Source organism: Mixophyes fleayi, chromosome 4, assembly GCF_038048845.1.
Source record: "Mixophyes fleayi isolate aMixFle1 chromosome 4, aMixFle1.hap1, whole genome shotgun sequence".
In the NCBI taxonomy this organism is placed as follows: domain Eukaryota; kingdom Metazoa; phylum Chordata; class Amphibia; order Anura; family Limnodynastidae; genus Mixophyes; species Mixophyes fleayi.
The window spans coordinates 108,046,670-108,071,472 of NC_134405.1; the positions used below are offsets into that span (position 1 = coordinate 108,046,670).

At 38.8% G+C, this 24,803-nt stretch overlaps 1 long non-coding RNA gene across 1 annotated transcript in view; it reads right to left on the reverse strand.

Moving 5' to 3' along the window:
* The window catches only part of LOC142149933 (uncharacterized), a 60,588-nt gene extending 38,690 nt beyond the window's left edge, over positions 1-21,898 (reverse strand). The window contains exons 1-2 of the long non-coding RNA XR_012690932.1: positions 21,767-21,898; positions 4,196-4,280 (exon numbers count right to left, since the gene is read on the reverse strand). This is a non-coding gene — a long non-coding RNA (uncharacterized LOC142149933). The remainder of the gene's footprint in view (positions 1-4,195; positions 4,281-21,766) is intronic.
* Between the last annotated feature and the right edge of the window lie 2,905 nt (positions 21,899-24,803).

Here is a 24,803-nt window from a genome sequence, read left to right on the forward strand (position 1 = left end):
GTACTTTTTAAATGAACTCTTCCTGCTTTTCACTGTAAACACCAATAAGAATCCAGAACATCTTGAACTAGACAAATGATAGGCAGTCTTAACTGTCTATCATCTCCGCGAGGTGTACCATATGATTGGATCCTGTGTAATGACGTAAATAAGGGGATGGTCTGTACACAGCTTAAATAGCCAATGACAGCTGCAGCTCGTCTTGCCTTGAAAAAGCACACAAGCGAAACGCGCGTCGGCGTTCGCTGTGTTTCTCATGCCCTGCTGATTATATCATTCATCTTTATTTAGCCAGATAGTCCTACTGAAATTAGACTCAGTTAGAATAGGCAGATCTGTAGTTGTATCACGCTAGTCACTATTGATCTTCAGATATTATTCAGATACCTTTTACAGATACCTATGGATAGCTACATGACGGCATTATCAATCCATTTGTACTATAATGACACAGCTTAACTACGCTGACCTTTAGATACTTTACAAATACCATTAATCCGTTATAGATATCACTATCAGATAATGGTCAGCCGTCTGATGGCATTATTATATGCTATCTAATCACGCTATCTGTACTTCAGTGATACAGTGATATTAGAGGATCCTAGACAGGATCAATATTACAATCAACTATCTGGCAATACTATACCTTAGTTAAGACTCATTAGCCATAGGAGTGGTATAGATGTGTCTCAATAATACAAGACATATAACACCAATTGACATTGTTCCAGTTTTATCACTGCCTGGATATCCTAGACAGAGACACTGAGATATACCTTCTATACTGATTTTCCTACTACATATACATGCTATCAGGCACTAATATATATTATTGGCAAACAAGTCAACTAGGTGTATTGTAATCAGCATAATAATCAAAATATCAACACACAAATAATAATATTATGTCAATCAAATTTTGTATTATGGCATGAGAACACAGCGATTTTGCAGTTAAAATCTGCATTTTATTTTTCACTCAGCACTGGTTTTATATTTTCGCAAGTTGTACCGATATCTTTTAATGCATATCAATAAAAATAAGTTATTTTAATCAAATACCCCGGAGTGCCTCTACATATACTCTCTTTTCCTTGGCTCTTATTCAAATAGGTATATAACACCTTTCATGTGAATAGGTATATACGATATGAAAACATCCTTATCTGTGTTCCATTTTGATGTCAGAATGTGCCAATAATAATAATACAATTCACAGTTATCTCTCCGCCTTCCTCCCTATCCTTTAGCATTATTAACTGTTCTGGCTATGACTGTCTACAAGAATTTGAGAAATGTGCCTAATGCGGCCAGTGCACTGAATAAGAAACTGTGATAACTGATTAGTGGTTATTTTTCTCTCATACACCTGTAGAGTGATGACTGGTTACTAACATTAAATACGTTGGGAAGAATGAGGAAGAGCTCCGTATATTTTTCAGTGTCAATGTCAGTCTGTATCATTGCCAGTCCACTTCAGTCTATATCAGTGACATTCTCTTTTTTTTTTTTAAATAGATTTATGATAAGGAAAACACCCCCTACTATAAAATATAAGAAGACATCACAGAGTTTGTTGACTGATGAATTTATATTGTTACAGAACTCCAAAACCAACTCCAGAGAAATTAACTTTTTTTTTTGTATTTCACTGTAGTGGTTATCTAATAGCTGGTGTGCACACATAGGTCAGTACACTAAGTGGGCTGACAAAATCTACCTCTGGTGTTCCCGCATTACCAAACATCCAAAAACGCATTTTGGGGTGAGGGGGGTTCACAGGAAAATAACACTCAGGACCTGTGGTCCAACCTAAAAAAAAAGTTGGATCACCATTTTATAATCCTATCTTACTCACACATCTTACATATGTTATAATGTAAATATTTATTGATAATATTAAATCATCAGGATTAATGACTTTTGGCACTCCATGTGATATTGAAGGTAACACAACTACCATTATCTATAGAGCAGCAACAGACAAAAGACTGAAGACTGCTATGAAGAGTTCACAATTTGATTTACTCTGCAAACTCTGATCCAGTGTATAACTCTATCATGCCAACTTGTATAAAGTATTTCCTTCCTCCTGGTTGAAGTGGAAATTTTATTCATGACACTTCATATGATCATTTGAGTATATGGTAAGTTGAGTATGCCTGTACAGCTTGCAATTCTTTGCTTCGGGCTACCAAATCTCACCTCAGATCCACTATCAATGCCATGCCAATTTACTAGTGTTAACAGATGAAGAGAATCTGCTCATTACAGTAAAGAGAAATTCAAAACCTGGGCTAACAACCAGGCTGCTCTTTGCCAGAACTAGGGTTACAGCTGCAGATTTATTAGGAAGAGCTTCAGGACATCTGTAAGCGCTTTGCATCCAAAGCTACTCAACCAAACTGCTGCCATTTATCTTTGGGTAGTGAAGCTCTTGACATATGTACTACTGACTGCCCCCTGTACACAACAGTTACTTGTGGTAATATTACAGGTACACCAGTTTCTTTTATTATTTTCTACATCTTTTTTATTATCGCAGATGTGAGCTGTATTATTTTTGGGTTTTCATTTGAGCATAATCAGAAGAAAGAAAAGGTTAAAGAGAAGGAGGCACCCTGATAGTGTAGTGATTAGATCAAAATACTGTACTTTTTAATTGAAAGTAGAACAGAAGTTCACTGCGTGTGCATCAGATCCCTGAATAGCCTGGCAAAGCGGTAAGTTCGGCCATACCTCTATCAGCCAGCATGACCAGGCAGCTGAGTATCACAATGCCCCAGCTATGTTTTAATGGTAAATTGCGGGTGTAATAGATTTTTTTTTATCTCTGCGATAAGCGGTGATAGAAAATCTATGTTATTGCCACACTTTGATAAATCAGGGCCATCATGTTTAATCTAAGGTGACTAACAACTATGCTATATACAGTTGGAAAGGAAAGTAGCAGTACAAGTGAATAGTGTATATAGGTTAAATTTGAATCAGAAATGTGACCTGGTAAATAGAGATTTCTGGCATTATCCATTATTTTTTTTTTACTAAATTACCTTATGTGCTGTTAATGTTCTTTATTTTCACCAGGCAATCTAGCAGCATCGTTCGAATAGAAACACATTCACAGACCCATTCACAAACATTAAAAAAAAAAAACAGGAAGTGTTGAAATGTTAAAAAAAAGTAGAGATATTTTTGCTACATCCTCCATCGAATGAAACATGAGCTGTCTATTGCATCTCATTTTAAACTAATTCTAAGTGGAAATATATGGCAAAGTGATTCTTTCCTGGTAATTAGGACAGAGCTGGCAACCAATTTGCAGTGTCTGTCATTTTTCTGGAGCTTGAGGCGATCTGTCGCATTAGAAGCTTATTCTAATTGTTGCTGCAAACCCTAATAGAAGAAATGTTTTTCTATTTTCAAATCTGTGTGTCAATGTGTCCAACTTCTTAATTGCCGTGTACACTCAGTAACCTCCTTTGTCTGTCACAACCACTAACATATATTTCCGACTCTGCTGCAGTTGATAAGTAGAAACCAAGACAAAACAATTAAACAAACTATCCTACACAGGAGTTCATCTGCGATGGGCTCCTAGCAACTGGTCGGTTCTAAGAGTCTAACAAAAGAAAAAGCCTGTACATAAATATGGCTGTATTAAATAACCCCTTTTAAACGGCAATGTAAGACTGCTTAAATTGATTTTGTTTTCTTTGTGAAATGTCATTAAAAAATGCTCCACAAGCTTCCATTTGTAGGAATCATTTGAAGTCCGTGTAAACAAATGCTTTCTTTTATAAGCCTACATGTCATTTTTCCCTCAAGCAATGTGGGAGCAGAGGCTGCTGGCGTAGCAGTAAGAGTGAGGCAATTAGCACTTTTTTAAAGATTAATTTCTACTGTAAAGTTGCCTAAGTAGCTTTTATACTTTTATTACATATGTCAAATTATCTTGACCTAAGGCTGAATTTCTAATGTTAAGGAAAGATGATTTAGTCACTTCAAACACTTTAACTATGAGCACTGGAATTATGTGAAACATCAATATTGTAGCGGAATCATACAGATTTAGTTAGTGTATGTTAAAGACAACCTATTTATCAATATTTGCAGTGGCAAATAATGTAAAAATGACTTTTTGTCTATATTGATAAAGAACATATCATCAGGGTAGCTTAGAGTTACTTACCACTTTGCTGGCCCAGCCACTGTGAGCATGCGTGAACAAATTTGCGCAAAGGAACAGGAAGCTCAGATTTGGTCTTTCGGTTCCACTAGTAAAAAAATAAAGATAAAATAAAGTTTCTAAAATAAAAACCCAAACACAAAAAAAAGGCACATATGCAGCATTATATTTAACATATTTACTTATTTTAAATATAATGGGTTTTAAGCTAAAAGTAATTCATGCTAATTTATTTTTTACTTATAAATAAATAAAAATAATGTAAACTGTGTTGCATTAAAAATGATTTATTACATTATTTTTTTTAATGCTTCTGCTAAGGTAAGGTCATCCTCCAAACAGATAGTGCAAGCAAAATTTAGCTGGTATGACCAGTGGTAACCCCATTTGTATATACACTAGGAAAAAGTGAAAAAAAGTGAAAAAAAACCTATCTTCCACCCATTGATAAATAGGACCCACAGCTATTGGTAGCTAGTGTCAAATACCATATAGGTCAGCTTGGCACATTTCTCTATGGTTTAATTTTGACTGTATTTACAATTTTGTTTTATTGTTATTTCATCTTTCCCAACCTGTTGGATACTGGGGTATCAATATGTGGAGTGCAATATCACTGATTTGGGTATTATTTGCTCAAAATGCCTAGGGTAGTATCAACTTTAAATATAGCCCTCCCACTCATTATGATCTGGTCATTCATTCTGATCACCCAACAACATGATATGTGGACAATATGACCATAAATAACTGTCTGTATTTTTCAGATGTGGTTGCTTGTGGGATTGTGCCAAATGATTGCATTGTACATGGCTCAAACTATTATAGTTGGCAAAAGGCATGATACATACATCAAACTTATAAACAGTGTGTAGATCGTGGTGCAACCACTAGAAATAAAATAAAAAGGGGATGAAAGATATGAACTGAAAACTCATATACTGTATATGAAAATTATTCTCCTTCAACAATATCCATAAATAACCTGTTCCAAAATAAGTCCAATTCAAGAATATAAAATCTTTAGAGGGATACTTTGGGGAATGCTCTACTTTCAATCGTTGTTTTGTAGGATATATATGAAAAAAAAGGAGAATAAACACAATAGTGCAATATTGTACAACTAATGAACGAGACACCTCATGCAGAAATAACAGAAACTGATTATTAAGGGTCCAGATACAACAAGCCCGCCTAGTGACTGCACTCAAGGTGCGAGTAAAATCATGTATTTTCAAAGTGTTGATCATATTGTTGTGTGACTCTCCTAAGTTCCAAAATGAAAATCCTTAGAATCTCCTCTATATATACAAAAAGGTACAGGAAGGGAAAAGAGAAAAAGCAATCTAGTATAATACCATCTAGATATGTGCTTCAAAAAAGGCACTTTGTTACACTCACATTTAAAAGTAATTACATAAAACATATAAAATCATCATTCGTAGTGCACAACAGCATACACTCATGGAATGCAATTTCCCCATCTGGGGTCTGTCATAGCTCATACCAGAAAGCCATACATTAAGGGCAGATATCTTATAAAAGACTTGCAGTCTCCCATGATATTGCCAATGAATGATTTCTGAATGGACCACCAAATACATTTACCTGACAACCATCCATTCACCTGCCGCCAACCACAAGGACAGTCTGAAATCAGCAATGTTACAGCATGTAGGATTAATACAAATCTGCTTCAGATATGCTAATATAACCCCCCATCCCCCTCTAAAAAAAGTGCAAAGTAAAATTTCCAGGGAATACAAAATGTCAGTTTATGGTTTACCAGCAGTGGAATTAAATAATTTCAACATGTTGTGCATGTGTGGCCAGAGCAATCCCAAGGAAACCCCATGATATCATCACCTTGATCTCCCAGAATGAAAAATGAGGGAGGAGACATAGTGATGAGTGAAACAAGGAGAGACGAGAGGAACAAGTAAGAAGGGGTAGCATAGGCAAACCGAGAGGGGGTTTCCTAGTGCCTGGAAACCCCCCATCCAAGCCTGGGGCACAGTATATTTGAGGTGGCTGGACTCTGCCCCCGCTTCACACGGCTCTGCTTGAAAAGGGAGAGCTGCCTAACAGTAGTGCACGCAACATTGGCCATATATATTATGGGGATAGGAAGAGTTGGAGAGCAGCCAAGCACTGTCTAAAATTATAGCCTTGCCCCCATGCATGCTGGTCACATCCACTGGCGGCGTGATGTGGAAACCCCCCTCTACAAATCCTGCGTTTGCCCCTGGGTAGATAAGAGATAAAGAACCCTAAAGGGGGAAGACAGTGGAATCGGAGGTACTGTAATATAGAGGAGCAGAGAGAGGGAGAGAAAATAGTGAAGGGAATAGAGAGAGAGGGGAAATAGCAAGTAGAGGAGGATTTGTGGTTCAGCACATGAAGGAATATAGAAGAGACCAGTTCAAGAGGAGCAGGAAGAATAAGATAGAGATAGAAGATAACAGAGACAAATTTAGGTAGAAATGGATTAAAAGAAGCAATAGGGCAAAAAAAGCAGTGTAAAATAAGTGGATCTTAAAGAGACAGTATCACAGAATGATAGATTAACACCAGGTAAACCGGTAAAACAAATAATAGAGATAGGTAGATTAAGTAAGAAATAAATAGAAATATCTAGTTAGATAAAAGCTAAATGAAAAGAAGTCAGAGTAGGGAGAACTAACAGTTACCACAGAGATCACCATCCCCTGAGTCGCAGTAAGGACTACAACTAGCAGTGCAAGCATCTTGGCAGGGTGCTGCAGGGAGAAAATGGAAAATGTTACTTCCCTGATGAACACGGAGTGGGCACGTGCATTTTCACATGCACACTTATAATCACGTGCAAGCTTGTGACCAAATGTATACTCACAATGATGTGCATGCAGCCTGTAGTTAGAGTTTTCAGAAGCTTATTTATATCGATCCACCCCTAGAAAAGGGAAAACAAGAAAGGAAAATTGTGATAAAACATGGAGCAGGCCCTGAGCACAATGTCAATGGAAGTGGAGGTCCACTTAAATTCTGTCACTATCTAGTGTTGACACAGGTTTTGTTAGTATCAGTCTTAGAAATCACTGGCCTGCCTTCAACACACAGTAGGTAGGCCACTGATTGCTGGCCTTCCCAATTAGAATCCTTAACAGAACCCAGCTGGGCTCAGGCTAGAGATGACATAACACCTCTCTCAGATATTACCATTAACCTCCAGTACTAATGACACATATGGGAATCACCAATCAACCAGCCACTATAAGAACCTGCTCAGTGCACTCCTCAGTGCCTGAGTATCCATTGTGTCCAACATCGATACGCTCACTCTAGGATTATACTAGGAAGTATAGCATCTATTTGTGTTTCTTCAACTCCTGTGTCCAGTCTCCCAGACAGCAGCACACCCATACCCGCATTTCCATCTGCAGTGTTATCCTCATACCAGCTACATACTCTGCTGCTTTCACAGAGGGAACCAACTACAATGGGCCACGACCTGGGTCCTCACTGAGTGAAGTCATATCCTCTGTTGGGATCCCTGGTGAAGTTCGGTGGGAATCGTAGACTCTGTTCCAGTGTATTTGGTTGTGTCAAATCCGCCTGCTAGTTATTGTCATCTGTGTGTGTACTCCACTACAATTGCTGTATATCTCTGTTCTATAGTGTCACTGTGATATATACTCTGTTGTATCCATTACTGCATTTTCCTTATTAAAAATAATGAACAGTGTTTTCATTCACATACAGTGTAGGTAATTTTACACAGTGTGGTACATAGAATTTACCTAGTTTCGTTGCACAGCTAGGCTTACTATTTAATTTTTGTGCCAGTTAATTTAATAAAATAACTTATCCATAGCTGGAAGGGTCTATTTCTGTGTCATTGGCATTAATATAGTGCATATGAGATATTATACATCTAAGATATTCTACCCTTCTATAAATATATAGAAGAAGAAAGCCTTATACTTTTTCAAATTTCATTTATTAATTCACAAGCAGAGCCATAATTTTTAGTTTGTCCACACAATACATATATGTTCATCACGATTTATATTGCTCTTGCTTAGTTTGTGACTCTGGACCAGACACTTCAGTCTTCACTGTTATATGCTCTTAGAAAATCAAACACGCATTGTCAATCTAGTCTATAGAGTCAGGACAGTGTGTGGATTTACACCCAACATCAATGGAACAGCTCTCCACAGTCATCTATCTCACACTGCGCTCCTCTCACTCTCAACCCTGATATAGTGCAGATATCATGAAGAATCTATTTTGTTGTTGTATAGCAAAATCCCCCTCTAGAAACCTACGTGTTAAAATTGAAAAGTGGCAGAACTTAAGTGGACTTGACATTTTTCCAATTCTACATATACACAGATAACTTATCTAACTACCTTTCACATTTATGTTCAAACAATGCTGACAGGGGACAGGTTCTATTTTAAGAATAATTTCCTTTTGCTTTCAGCTTTTTTTTTTTTTTAAAGTACTTATCAACCCATTGCTACTGCTACAATTTGGTATGGGTCTCTTCCTCTGTTCTTTGGGGCATTGGATGAAATCAAGCCTCCACAAAGGAGGGCCTGGTCTGGCCCACATGCAGCAGCCTGGCCATGTGTTGTGGCCACCCACCACCCTTATGCATCATTACACCATCTCAGTTATCATAGAAAACTGTACCAGCACAAACAGTAAGTTTCACATGTCATAACGCTGTTGCCCAAAAATGGTGCCATGGTGCAACAGGATGATGGCTGTTACAGCAAATCTCCTCCTTTGCAGTTGTTGGATTTTGTCTTTGGTCCACACAACACAGAGGAAGGGGAATAACTTAACTAGAATAGAATAAGTATTTCTTTTAAAGTTGAAAAAAAAATTAGAATTATTCTTTAAACCGCTATATTTTACATGAAAAGTAAAATTAATTGATAAAGTTAACACACTCAAATTGATTTACTACAAACAAAATTCCCATTTTCGTAGTTGCTTTTCAAATTATGATGCCGAAAAATCACCAACCAAATTAACCCATTTGCAGATTAAAATAATGATGAAGTCTGAACAAAGCAATCTGTGGTTAATTTTCTAATCTATAATATAATAAACAGTTAATATTGTACTGCATGAATTAGAAAAAAAATATGGCATATATATTGACCAGTTGTCTATTAAATTCTGGTACTACTGAAATAGTGTTAGGTTTAATCATTTAGTTTAAACCACATTTCAAGTTGGACAATTAAAGGAGTATTACAGTATCCCTTGTGTGGTGGAGAAGCAGGACTTAATGGTGGGGTTAAAATAAATACATGTTTTATTTATCTTTGCATTCCAGTTCAGGTGGTCTTTGATATCCATCAGGTTTGTGCAGATACTTTCTGGTTTTATCTATCATAATTTTGAGAGTTGTGACAGCATTAATGTGACTCATCACCCTTCTCTATATCATACCTCCTAACATTGATACATGTAAACCAGGACAAATCAAGACTCACCCCAATGTGCACAAACCACTCCTCAAATTCATACAAACCTTGTCAATATCCACCCAATCACATTCACTTACTCATGAAGTTCCACTGACTTCTTTGTAAGCATTATCCATCAAGAAATAACCGATCTCATAATATACATTGCCCCTACATCCACCATCTCCTCTACTCTCCTACCCACCTTCAATTGTTTCTCTCATATTACTGAAGACAAGTCTTCACATTCCTTTTTTCCTCTTCAATCTGTCCCCTCAATCCCATTCCCTCCCAAATACTCCACACCCTTCCCTCCAATAATTGCCTGAATTTCGCTATACTGTTCAACCAATAGCTCTAAACTGGCATTTTCCTTCCTGACTTCAAGCATGCACTCATCTCTATCTTCAAGAAATCATCTCTTGACCCTACATTTCTCTCCACTTACTGCTCTCCTTCCCATTGCTTTCAAACTGCTTGAGCAGATTGTGTACAAGTGCCTGGCCCACTTTCTCTCTGCCCACTCACAATATCGCACTCTCCCCAGTTGCCCAAGCCTGTTGCTTTGGTGCCATCCTTAACTCCACCCTTCGCTCCACAAATCCAGTCCCTTATGCTGTCTTGTTGCTTCCTCTTTCAAAACATTGCGAGAATACCTTCTTTTCTCAATACATTACCAAAACCCTTATACATTATCTCATTATCTCCATCCAGGACTACTGCTATCTCCCACTCCTCTATCCCTTCTACAATCCATCCTAAACTCCGTTGTGAGACTGATCTTTCTCTCTTGCTGTGCCACATCTGCTGCACCACTCTGCAAATCCCTACACTGGCTCACCATTTGTCCATAATTCACTTCAAGGTACACTACTCACATTCAAAGCCCTCACTAACCCTTACTCTACACTTCTGACCTTGCTATGGGATACATACCATTTCTCCTTATTAGATCTGTCTCTTAAATACGTTTTTCCTCCTCTCTGGTAACCACTTCTCATATTCTGCTTCAAAGACTTCTACTTTGCTGCTCTCTACTTATGGAACTTACAACTCACCTGAACAGAGGTTAAACCTAGCAAGCGCTGTCTCAAAACCCATTTTTCCGCTATAGCCTATCATACCCCCACCTTATACTACTCGCTCTGCATGTTATACAAGCTCCAGTCCCATGTCAACTCTGAATCTTAGTAGTTCCTATTTTCTCAGCCTTGCCCACTCCCTATAGTTTGTTAGCTCTCGCAAGCAGACCCCTACCCTTTGTCTCAAATCTGCATCTTCCTCATCAACGTCATCTTTACTTGTTCTCTTTTTATGTGCGATGATCCTGGCAAGAAAACAGGTCAATAGAGTAGAAAAATGGAGAGGAGGAGGCTGAAATTAGGTTCATTTTTTACATTTAAATATTTTTAAATATTTAAATACATTTTAATGTGTTTTCAGAAGTACTATTATACTGAACCTTTACATGAAAATAAAACTGAACAACAAAGTAGCATGTGCGTATGCTGTCTTTCTATTTACCTTATAATACTATTTTTCCTTTACATAAAATACTGAAATATTAGTTTAGCAAATAGTATGCTAATAACTATTCTATGATACCTTAAAATGATCTTTCAAATCTCTGTTACGAGAATGAGAATAAGGAATACTGTATGTTCTAATTTCAATATCTGCTCCAAGTCTGTAATCACATTCACTTAGTTTATCATATTCTGATTAATTTTATAAGGATATTTAACAATGGAAACAAGGATGTTTAAACTTTGTTCTGCTATAATTGGCAACAAGCAAAAAAGTGCTATTTGTAGTTTATTTGTCTAGAATTGAAGAGTAATAGGACAAGCCAAACAAATAGTAAATCTAAGAGACAGTATGCACAAAGTATGGTTCTGATAGTATACACTGCCATTACAAAACTAGATAAGTACAGAAAACAATCATAATACCTGTAGGTGACTTTTAAAACATGAATGTTTACTCTTTTGATTTTAAGCTCTTTGATCAGAGTTATCATTCCCATTGTTTCATATTTGTGTAACTATTAGGGGCATATTCAGTTAGGTATAGACATCGCAGATACCCTCGGATGCGCATGTAACGTGACAATACAGTACCGCAACATCGCGGATTTCCCTTCGCAACCCTATGTGGTGCGCATGGAAATCGGCAATGTTGCGGTAACTTGTTTTCAATGGGAGCGGATATATACGATGTTTAGACCTAATTGAATATGACCCCGAGGGGCATATTCAATTGACGGCGGGATCGCCAAAAATCCCGCGATCCAAAAATATTACCGTTAATACGGTAATCCTGCGCGTAAAAACCGTTAATACGGTAATTTACTCGCTGGATTTCAGCTCGCAGCTCCCTGAAATCCAGCGAGATATTACCATATTAACAGTAATATTTTTAGAGCGCGGGATTTTCGGCGATCCCGCCGTCAATTGAATATGCCCCTTAGAGTCACATCTTATAGAAGATGTTGGTGCTTTATAAACTAATCATAATGATAATGTTAAATTTTGCTTGTGATTTATTAATGGGCAAAAAGTCCTATTGCTAGAGATGGTGATAGGGATTTTTTTAATTTCTCCCCAATACATGAATAGTTTACTGCCGGCAGTGACACTACTATCGCCAATGATAATCTCTGCTGGCGATGGCTTCCACTTGCCTTTGCCATTTTCAGCAAGTATCACTCTGGTTCCTGCACCACCACAATACCTTTACTTTTATTGCCAGCACTAGTTGGTGATGGATGAAAATCATTAAAAGAATGTTCATATCTGCAGAGACTGGTCCGGTGAAGCAGTAAGCTAATCCTTACTGCTCTGTCCATGTATGGTGGTGGCAGCGGAGTATCACTCAGCTGATCTGGTGATAGTTTTTGGTAAATTGCAGAGATAAGGGATATTTTATTGTCATAATAAATAGCGATAAAAAATATCAGTCTTATTGCTGGAAAAAGGTTCCTATTGATAACTGTATGGCCTTACAGCCATAGAATAAGGTAAAAAGAAACTGTAGCTTATCCTTATATTCAATGGACTCTACAAATAGCTCGACCTCTTCATTTTAAAGATAATTTAGTGTTTACAGTTTGAGCATTACTGTTTGCAGCTTGGTCATTGTATCACTATTACCTACTGCTTTTTTATTTCATTAATTTGACCCATTTGTCCAGATTTACCTTGCGCCTGGAAATTTTTTGTTTTAAAGTATGGCAATGGCAGCTGAGTATTGCTGAGCTGTCTGTGCAATATATTATTGATAAGTATTGGAGATAAAAAAAAATCCCTTATCGCCGTGATAAGTGGCAATAAACGTGTCAATAAAAAATCTTACATAACTCCATGAAGGGGTTATTCATGATAATATGGCACTGGGGTCCTAATCTATCAAGGCACGCATTCTGAATGCAACCTCCGCAACCTTAGTATTAAGTGCGCGTGTACTCCTGAATTCATCAAGGCACTGTTCTCAAGATACTTGTGCTGTTGAAATCGTGACATTGTAGAATATGTCCAATACCTATGTGAATTATAAATTCTCAAAAGAATGAACAGAAAAGAAATTAATTACTGAATTAATGTCATCTGTTAATAATATAGGCACAAATGATAAAAATAAAAAAATAAAAAATATTCCATGAAATACATTTATTAGAATGTTTTTAATGTTTACTGACCATAAAATACATTTCTACAGTTGTTCCTGATTGCAAACACATGTTATAGCATACATACGAGACTGTCATCACTACCGATCGGACTAACCCTGTACCTGGAACAAGAGATGTGGGAGAAAAACAAGTAACTTTGAGATGCCCAGGGTTGGATTCGGACGTGGCTACGCGCTTTTGAGTTTGGTGCGCCCCTACTATAAATTGACTACGGCTAAACACCCCTTCCCTGCCCCATTCACACCCCAAAATCGTAGGCTGTACTAAGTGTCCTTTGCCTTTGAAGATGCAGCAGACAGGGCTGCATTCACGGAGGTATCTCCTGGTTCTGGTCATGTGCAGAATGACTTTGTGTACGATACACTCAAAATCACCAGTTACGTGCCTTGATGAATCAGGCCCTGGATCTCTATTTCTTTTTACAGAAATAGCCGAGTCTCATAAATATTATGCTACAATAAAAGCACATAATACACATTTAAAAAACGATATAGTTCTTGAGGTAAGGCTCTTTTTTAAAATAGTGAGAGAGCTTAAACTATCAGACTTGTAATTAAATAACATATTTACTTTGTATAGCAATGCAAGATTGCCCCATGGATGGACTTCGCTTCCCTGCTCTGCTTTGGAGAAGCTACAGAGGTGAAGTAGTCAGGCCAAAATATAAGCTGCAAGGTAAGTTGACCTTCAATCAATGACAATTAACTTTTATCAGTGCCTCTGGCTCTTCAGGGTTGTGGAACTACAAAGCACAGTGTTTCCTGCCAGATGGCAAACTGGAACTTGTCATTTCAAAATAGGCAACAGGGTGGGGTCAGGGGCAGTCTAAACTGTTGGGCACTGGGGCATAATCCCCCCCAAGCCGGTCCTATAGTAGGCTACCTTGGGCTGGGTCACTGGACCACCTGCATTTTTTCTTTAAAATGTTCCTAATAGACTGCTGAATTGAATCTTGCCCCCTGGGCTAAAAATTGCCAGTCCTCCCCTGGTGGGGGCGGGGGTCAGCTTTATTTCTTTCCAAGGGCACTAAAATGTCTAGTTGCGGCTCTGACAAATGCAAACTATCTAAATATATGCATAATGCATAAGCACACACTAAAAATAAGATTTAAATTAATTTCCTAGATCAGAATACGGGAGGTCCAGACATAGGAAAGTCAGGCGGGGGCGCAAGAAGCATCCAAGACCGAGAACATTGTGGCTGGACACCGAATGGACACCGAATCAGAGCGACTCCAGAGGGAGGAGAAAATAACTGGAGATATAACTTTGCAATTATTATTTTATCAGACAAGATTTTGACAAATTAACACATTAGTCTCCTATCAAGGTGTTTATCGTTCTCACCTAATAAAAGCTTTAACCGATTTAAGTGGTAATGGGATCTTTACCTTTTTACTAGAAAATTACATTTGCTAAAATATTTTGAGAAAGAAATTCCTGAACATCCCTCAAAACCCTCCACTTTGATTTGATAGTCGGGAGGATACTGATGCCTTTACCACTCTACAGGAATTACTTTCAGAACAAAATGAGGGAACTGGGAGCATTCAGCTTCACTCCAGAATTATTTGCAAGTGAAAATTTACCTTTATACACACAGATAATCTGTATCCCCAGATTTCAACCTTTGAGAGGATGGTCTTGACAAATTGAAAATAAAGTATATGCAATCTCCCTCTATTTAAGGTAATTTAACCGCTGTTGAGCGAAGAATCCTCAGAGAGACAGAAGGATGGGAGGATGTCGCTATTAAGCCCTCCGATAAAGGGGGAAATATCGTGATATGGCCTGTGTCAATGTGTAAAAAATAAATGTTTAAACAATTAAATGACACCTCCTGTTACAAACTTTCATTCTCTAATCCAATAGAGCATTATTTACAATAATACACCAGTGTCATTAAGAGGGGTTATGACTCTGGTGTGATTAACAAAGCTGAGTATAATTTTCTTAAGGTAGACAATCCAAAGATTCCTACCATATATCTTTTACTGATGATTCACAAAAATAATGAATAAGCCCAGGAAGACCCATCTTATCAGGGAATGGAAGCCTGATGGAGCAGGCCAGTATTTACCTTGATGTCCATCTTAGAAAAAATGTCACGCCCCTACCATCCTATCTTAGGGACACCACTGAAGTCTTACAAATTTTAGATGGGATTTCGGTTGTACCGGATACATGGTTGGTTACTTGTGATGTCGAGTCCCTGTATACCAGCATTGGTAACTCAACTGGGATTGAATCTGCGAAGTATTATCTGAGTACATTGATTAGACTTTTTGCACATTTTTACTTGAACTTTTAGAGTTCATTCTCAAGAAGAATTTTTCGTCTTCTCAGACAAATTCTATTTGCAAACCCATGGTACTGCAATGGGGGCTGCATGTGCTCCGACATTTGCCAACCTATATCTAGGCAAATGGGAGTGGGAAGTGATATTCAATGATCATCTACGTACATACGGATCAGATCCTTATTTGGTCGAGATATATCGACAATAACTCATTATCTGGCAAGGGAATGGGGATAATTTTAAAGATTTCATTGACATCTTGAATGAGAATACAAAATAATTTGAAGTTGACGTAGTACTCTATGGATCAAACAGTGATAGATTGTTTGGATTTAAAAATTAAGAAAAACGCAACTGGGGGCTTGGAAACTGATCTGTTTAGGAAGACTACTGCGACGAACAGTATATTACATAGGACTAGTTCCCATTATCCGCCAGTAGTCAGCAACATTCCAAAAGGTGAATTCTTATGCATTAGGCTTAACTGTACGAACTCACAGGATTTCACAGTTCGAGCTCATGAATTGAGTACATTTTTAATAGACAGAGGTTAAAGTAGGAGATCTGTGAAGAAGGCTTATAGAGAAGTATGCAAAACAGACCGCAGTGAACTACTATACTCTAAGAATTCCAAACCTAACGGTGATAAATTGAGATTTGTAGGAAATACTGTCAAGAATGGAAACAAATCCAGAGCATTGTCTAAAAAAATTGGCTTTTCCTCCTGTCGGACGTAACATTCAGGAAAAACCTTGAAGAGAGGGTTAACTTCAGTTGGAGAAGATCAACCAACCTCAAAGACACACTGGTGATTAGCCATTTCAAATCAAGAACAATAGAAAGCCGAATCAAGGGCTCATATTAGTGTGGGCGATGTAGAGCATGCCAACACATGATTAGAACCACTGAAATTCATGACAGATTTAGAGCTAAACACTGTATAAATTATTTCATCAATATTGACTCCACAGGTGTTGTTTATATTTTAAAGTGTCCCTGCAATAAAACCTATGTGGGGAGAACAAGCAGGTTCCTGAAACAAAGGGTTCTGAAACATATAGGCTCAATTAGGAATGCAGTCAAGGATAAGGAGAGGCTGAGGCAATTTTCACCTGTTGCCAAACACTTTTATAGTGAACAAAAAAGTGATCCTCGATCCCTGCAAGCATTTGGAATTGAGAAAGTGAAATTGGGCATTAGCGGTGGAGACTTAGACAAAATTCTTCTCCAAAGTGAAGCTTGATGAATTTTTCTGTTGAACTCAGTTTATCCTTATGGTTTAAATGAAACCAACAGTTTTGCCAGTTATCTTTGAGATGGGGATATTTAAGAGGATTTCCTATTGAGATACAGGATACCCCATGTCTGATGTATGGTGACTTCCTCTATCCCCTTTCCAGTACAATCTATAGATCTGCTTGTGCTCCTGTGCTGATCTTAATGTAAGACAGGTATGAGTCAATACTTTTCATAATGGTCTATCTAATTTTTATTATAATGAACATTGTGTTTTAAGTCTCTTAAATTGCAACATATTTTACCTGGATGTTAGATTGAATGAGACACGCAGACTATATTATTGGCTTGTGCTTTCCATCACATTGGTAACCATAGAGTTTGAATCATTGTATTTCATGTGAGAATTTAACTACATATGTCCCTCCTATACAGTGGAGGGATAGATAAAAGGAGATTTACTATTTTGAGTATCATAATAAATTTCTTTATGTGTATTATTGTACATGCCCCCATATCAGCTATTGAACACTAGAAAATACTTGAAGGGTTGCAACACCTTCAACTTCTTATTGGTTATCATCTGCTTTCATATGATAAGTTCATTTATAGGTGGAACATGATTGGGAGATTTTATCCTCTTTATTTCTCAATTAAACCATCTTTACTTAGAATGATTAATAATATCTATTTTTTCCCACGATTTAGGACCCACTAGAATTGATCATCACTATTGCCAATGTTTGGAAAATAATCGATGAGTTTGTTCTGCACATTGACATCTGCATACATCGCTTTCATACTTTTAAAACTTGTTTAATACATTGCATGAGCCAATTCCATAGATTTGGAATGAAACTAACTACCATTGGCTATGTGGTCCATCAATTGCAGAGAATGGAATGTGATTGGTCAGTGTGAGTATGAGAATCCCCGACATTTGTTGCTGTGTAAATCCCTTGACAATGCCTTTTTATTAGGTGAAACGTACGTTGGGGCTTACCGCCCCATTTCCAAGCTCCCATGCCCCTCCAAGCTTCTCGAGAGAATTGCCTACACACGCCTCACACACTTTCTTACAGCAAACAACCTGTTGGATCCTTTTCAGTCAGGCTTTCGCTCTCAACACTCCACAGAGACTGCCCTGACCAAGCTTGTCAATGATTTGATCACAGCAAAAAATAATAACCATTACTCTCTTCTAATTCTCCTGGATCTCTCTGCTGCATTTGACACTGTTGACCACTCTCTCCTCATACAAACGCTACAATCCTTAGGTCTTGAAGGCACTGTCCTATCCTGGTTCTCATCCTACCTATCTAATAGCTCTTTCAATGTTAATTTCTCTGGATCCACCTCTGCTCCGCTTCCTTTATTATTGCAATTCCCTCCTTACTGGTCTTCCCAAAGTCAGACTTGAACCTCTACAATCTATTTTGCATGCAGCGGCTAGATTGATTTTCCTTACTAACCGTTTTTCCTCTGCTGAGCCATTCTGTTAGTTTCTACATTGGCTGCCTGTATTTCAACGAATCCAATATAAAATTCTTCTATTAACACACAAGGCCATCAACAAAATTGCACCGACATACATTTCCTCACTGGTCTCGAAATATCTCCCCACTCGACACCTCCGTTCTGCACAAGATCTACGTCTCTCCTCCACTCTCATCACATCCTCCCATTATCGGTTACAGGATTTTATCCGGGCTGCACCCACTTTGTGGAATTCCCTCCCACGCACAATAAGACTTTCCTCTAGTCTTCAAACCTTCAAGCATTCACTGAAAACCCACCTCTTTAGACAAGGTTATGATATTCCTCAACCACCATCTTAATTTCCCTAGATTACCCTATTACCATCCTCTACACTGCTAACGCAAGACAACAACCCTCTGACCAACATTGCAACACACACAGCCCACTCAATACTTTTACCTTTATGTTCTAGCTGGTCCATTGTGCATTATGATGTAGCACATGCCCTTGTGTTTCTAACTCCCATTGTCCTATAGCTTGTAAGCTTGTGAGCAGGGTTCTCTTACCTCTCTGTCTGTATGTATTACCCAGTATTGTTTTATTAATGTTTGTTCCCAATTGTAAAGCGCTACGGAATTTGCTGGCGCTATATAAATAAATGTCGATGATGACAACCCCTGTGACACCACTGCCTGGTCTCTCGTGGGAGACCCGGAAGTGGTGATCTCGGCCTTGCTTATTACACTGACACTTATTCCAATAGTTCTCAGAGCTTTAGTTCATACCGCTGTATGATGCCACCCTATCCAACATTAGATGCCTAGCAGGGAGCCAGTTAGCGAGGTTATCTTTACTGTGCCCAGCCTGAGACGCAGTTTAGACAGATTCTGTTGGCGAATCCTTGCATTGCAGTGGCCCGTAAATGAGTCGGACTGCAGCTTGCGGGTCCAGTCACAGCTTGTTGAGTAGCGTACTGATTCCATCGGATGCACTTGGTTTCAGGCTATCGACCTTACTGATTAGACATATGAAAAAATGAACACGCTGCACTGCCGCCATTATTATAGTGATCATACTGCGCTGCGTGATTATAATACGGGTAAGACATACTGACAATAGCTTTCATCAGGTCTTAATTCAACTTGTTACATATACATGTCTTTACATCATAACCCCGCACCTAGCACCAGTTGATATCATAAGTGATGCCTAATCCACCTCTTGGCTCCTGCTCAAGCTTTATTTCAGGCATGCATATGTGTAACTATTTCCACAATATTGATATGCATTACATTAGGGCAACTACTCATCCCCTTTTAATTCAGAAGATGATTCCTAGTTAGGTTGACACCAGAATTATTATCTGTTATTGATAGGGATCTTTTGGCAAACATTTATCCTATTGAGATATGAATGTGTCAGTGGGGTATTTTCAGAGACGAATAATGAGGGATGTATACCTGCCTACATGCAATATGACAGTTTGACAGGATTCATTTACTCTACATTCCGCATGGCCATATATTTAATTAAAGCCAGCTTTGCCCTCTGGATTTTTAACAATATTTTTATTAAAACTATAAATAATAATAAAAATTACATTTCCTTTTCTTTCACACAGTTTGCACTAAGCACATGTGTTTAATTCTATATTTCACCTCTTTTACCTAGATGGGTATCCATTTAATGGACTTATAATAAGATGCTTTTAATTGCATATGTAATAAAAGTTAGGTTTTAACATTGGACTGGAGTGTACTGACATTTCCAAGCTTTTTTTCTGTTTTCTATTTTGTTATTTCAAAATAGGCAACAGTGTGGGGGTCAGAGATAGACTGGGCTGCAGGGCAGGGGGGCATAATCCCACCTGGGCCGGTCCCATGGCTACCTTGGGCTGGGTCACTGGACCTCCTGCATTTTTTCTTTAAAATGTTCCTAATAGGCTGCTGAATCGAGTTTTGCTCCCTGGGCAAAACTTGCCAGCCCTCCCCTGGAGGGGGGAGGGTCAGCTTTATTTCTTGCCCAGGGCACTAAAATGTCTAGTTGCGGCTCTGGCAAATGCAAGCTATGTAAATATATGCACACTTCATACGCACACACTTAAAGTAAGATTTAAATTCATTTCCTATCATTTCTGATATAATATATAATATAATTTATGCATTTTTAACATATAAGTGTATATGTTTATTTATTAAGGTGCACTGAGTTAGAAGATTTTACTATCATTCTTATATTAACTTTTGTGAGGACACAGCGATTTAAGATTAAAGCTAGAGATGAGTGAAAGTTTCAAAATTATTCCAAGGAATATTTTCCCTGCAGAATTTCAGCTGCAGAATTTCATGTCTTTCACCAAAATTATTTGGCCTTATGTGTTCTCAGTCCTATCCCAACCAAGCCATACTGCTGAGTGAAAAAAACGTAGTCTCTGCTCTATTGATAAACAAATTCTGCAGAGTGTGTATTTTACAAATACAGTGCAAAATCGGCATTCTGAAAAATGGCAAAGCAAAAGTGGAACTCAAAGACAGTATTGCTGGAACTTTGCAACCCTGTGAAACAGCCTGCTCTTCCGGGAAATTTCATTGTGAAAATTTTAATCGCAACTTGGCTCATGTCCAATTAGAAGTACTGACAGAGTACAGGCAGCAGTGAAATCCTGAAACCCACCCAGGAAAGTGAAATAATCCCACCGCACAGCCCCCTTTTATCATGACATGTGAATGCACTGCTCCTCCCAGCTAACCACATGGAACAACCTTTGTATAGTAACTCTACAATACATCCTAGTACATGCTTTGTCTGGCTAAAACCACTAGCCACAGTTGACAACCTTTCATCTGGTAACAACAAAGAAATGCCACCCAGGCACAAGGAGTTATCCTTATCCCTCTGCCAAGAAATGCACATTTTTGTATCTAAAATAAAGCCTTGCATTTGCTATTCAGGCAAGTCAAATTCATAGCAATCACTCCTACAGCAATCTGCAGAGCAAGATGTGCTTTTCCTGTGCTTTGCACTGAAGATCTAAGTCAAATTAACTCCTTTCATTTTCTATGATACAAGATTTTCTCCAAAGAAACATATAAGTAAACTAGAGATAGAGTTAGTAAAGAAAATCTATTGTGATAGTTTATTTCAGGGGAATTGTGTATTGTAAATGAAGTGCCAAATTTTGCAGGGCAATAATGAAGTGAAGGTGGTGATATATGCTAGACGCTGTTTGGCATCATTGTCCCTAACAAGTTAGATGACATCATTAGAACGTTATGACACAGGGCAGAGGTAATGATTATTGAAGCATTAGCCATGCTCAGATATCCCTGTGCAGTAGGCATTGTTTACACGTCAATGTCCCTCATTGAAAGCAGGTTCTATAGGGAAAAACAGCCACTTACTTCTGGATGACAACTAAGAATTAGAAAAACTCTGGAGTCGGCAGTTGCATTTTGTTGTTTGTATATATGTAGATGATGCTGGCGTAGCTCAGAGCATAGGAAGGCAACATGTTAAGTGAAAATGGCACACTCCCTCAGTCACTCCCTCCTCCCTTATTGTCTTTCATCAGTATCCCTCCTCTATGTATCTCAGCGTTTCCTTTTCCTCCACCTCCTCCTTGTTCTTTTTTTTTCTTTTTTTTATGTATTGTATGGGTTCTTTTCTGCACTGTGCGTATACTGTTTAAATTCCCAAATGTGTTAAGCTTACGTGTTTCTTAATAAATTGTCCACTGCATCTGCGGTACCTAAACTGTTAGTCGCCTCTGTAGTATGAGGTTTAACATGTGGTTAACTAGGACGATGAACTTGATAAAGTCATGTTTTGTCTTTAGAGGACATCATGACGGTCTAGTATCAAGAGCCAGTATTGTGTGATTATAAAGTTTTTGTAAGTGTAATCCTCTCATTTATTGCAAAACTGCACATACTCAAGCTAAACTCTAATCTCACACCCTGTCTTGATTATTTAGATTTATATTATTTCAAGTAAGAACTGAGAGAAAATCTTTAAATGCCCATCTGTTATCAGGCAGCAGTTTTCCCTTTTATGAATGTCCTGTAATAGTGGTAAATTATAAAAGAAAGAAAACTCAAAGATTTTTCTGAATGTAACTATGAACGATTAATCTGTTTTATAATTCATATAATGTAGCTTTTTGTTCTTTAATTAATTTTTTTTTTACTTTTAAGGCATTATGAACAAAATAGTGGAAATAGCAGTTTTACATAAGAGACACCTGGACAATATACACTACATGGTCAAAAGTATGTGGACACCCCTACGAATTAGTGTGTTTGGACATTTCAGCCATACCCATCGCCAACAGGTGCATGAAATCAAGCATACAGCCATGCAATCTTCATAGTCAAACATTAACAATAGCATGGGTCATACTGAAGAGCTCAGTGATTTTCAACGTTGCACTGTCATAGGATGCCTCCTTTCTACCTCATTTTGTCAAATTTATGCCCTGCTAGAACTTCCATAGTCAACTGTAAGTGCTGTTATTGTGAAGTGGAAATGTCTAGGAGCAACAACAGTTCAGCTGCAAAGTGGTGAGCCACACAACAGAATGGGACTGGTGAGTACTGAAGTATGCAGCACAAGCAATTCACCTGTCCTTGGTTGCATCACTCACTGAGTACCAAACTGTTTCTGGAAGCAAAGTCAGTGCCAGGACTGTACGTCATAAATTGAGTTTCCATGGCCGAGCAGCCGGACAGCAGCCTCAGATTACCATCAACAATGCCAAAACTGGAAAGGTATAAATCACACTGCCATTGTCACGTTGTACACCGAGATTGGAAGTACCTACTAGATTGACTCAACTGAGCCACGATGAGTGGTGTCTAACACGCCCCTGGTATTCATTGGGAACCCTGCAAGGAGGTATGCGCTTGGCTGCGTGGAATGTGCAGGTCATGACCCTCAAGGACGGTTCTAGCGAGGTAGCTGGTGATAAACCGTAGAGGGGAATAGACAAGAAAGGTCAAAACTAGAGCAGGCAGATCAGGTATTTAAGGAGTAATCAAGGAGTATTCAGGAATAGTCAAGGACAATCCAGATGATAATAATATCCAAAATTGTTAAGAGAAAGTGTAGTCAGGGCAGATTTAGGAGTCAAAACTGAAAGTCAATCCAGGAGTAATAGAATTACTGTTAGGAATACAATGAGACTGGCGCACAGGGCCGCCATCAGGGGCGTACATCTGTCCGGGCTCCCTGGACTGCACAGGCCACTTAGTCTGACCAATCGTGCTGCCCCTTCTTTTCCTCGGTGCTGCAGGCTCTGATAGGCTGGGAGCGTGGCATGGGGATGTCATCACTGTGCGAAACACTCCCAGTCTGTCAGTGGCCGGGAGCTGCAGCATTGCGGAGGAGAAGGTAAGTTAATTGGGTATTCATTTGATAGGGGAGGGGAAGGGCAGGATAGAAGAGGGGGACATTTATTGTGATTGCAGGGAGAAGAGAGGGGCACATTAGCTGTGATTGGGGGGTGCGGGAGAGGGGCACATTAACTGTGATTGGGGGGGAGAGGGGCACAATAACTGTGATGGGGGACATAGGCACACTTACTATGATTATGGGGGGGTCATTCACTTTGGGGGGGAGGAGGGATACATTTACTGTGATTGGGGGGGAGAGGGGAACATTAACTTTGGGGGGAGGGATACATTTACTTTGGGGGAGGAGAGAGGGGAACATTTACTTTGGGGGTAGGGGAGAGGGAAACATTTGCTGTGATTGCGGGGAGGGGAGAGGGGGACATTTGCTGTGATTGCAGGGAGGGGAGAGGGAGACATTTACTTTGGGGGAGGGGAACATTTACTGTGTTGAGGGAGTGGGGGGAGGCATGTAATGTGATGAGGGATAGGGGGATTGTATTGTGATGAGGGTGTAGAAGGAGGGGGGTACATGTATGGGGAGGGGGGCCCTGCCAGATTACTTAGTACTGGGCACCACAGTTTCTGATGGCAGCCCTGCTGGCGCATAGGACACACAGTATCACAGGAGCACAGTATCACAGATGATACTCTGGCACTGTAGAAGTGCCAGAGTGAGGTTCAAATAATGCTCCTAATGAGATAGGCAGTCAGCAGGGTCAGCTGAGTGCCCTGCTTCCATCTGTCTGATTGCATCCCATTGCCCAGCAACAAGATCCACTGATCTCAGGACCGGAAGTCGTGTGTCCTTGCGAGTGCAGGGTAGGGCATGAACAACTGCTGATAGTACCCCCTTTTTAATGGTAATCTTCGATTTGAAGAACACTTTCTCCAGAAATTTTCTCTTAAATAAGGTCAGAAGAAGAGGAGCTTTCCTGCATCTGCGTCTACCCATAATCTCTCCTTAGGCCTATAAACCTCCTAAATGACCTGAAATTGTAGTTTACATTTGAAGATCCTAGAGTCTAGAAATTGTGAGATCTCAAATTCC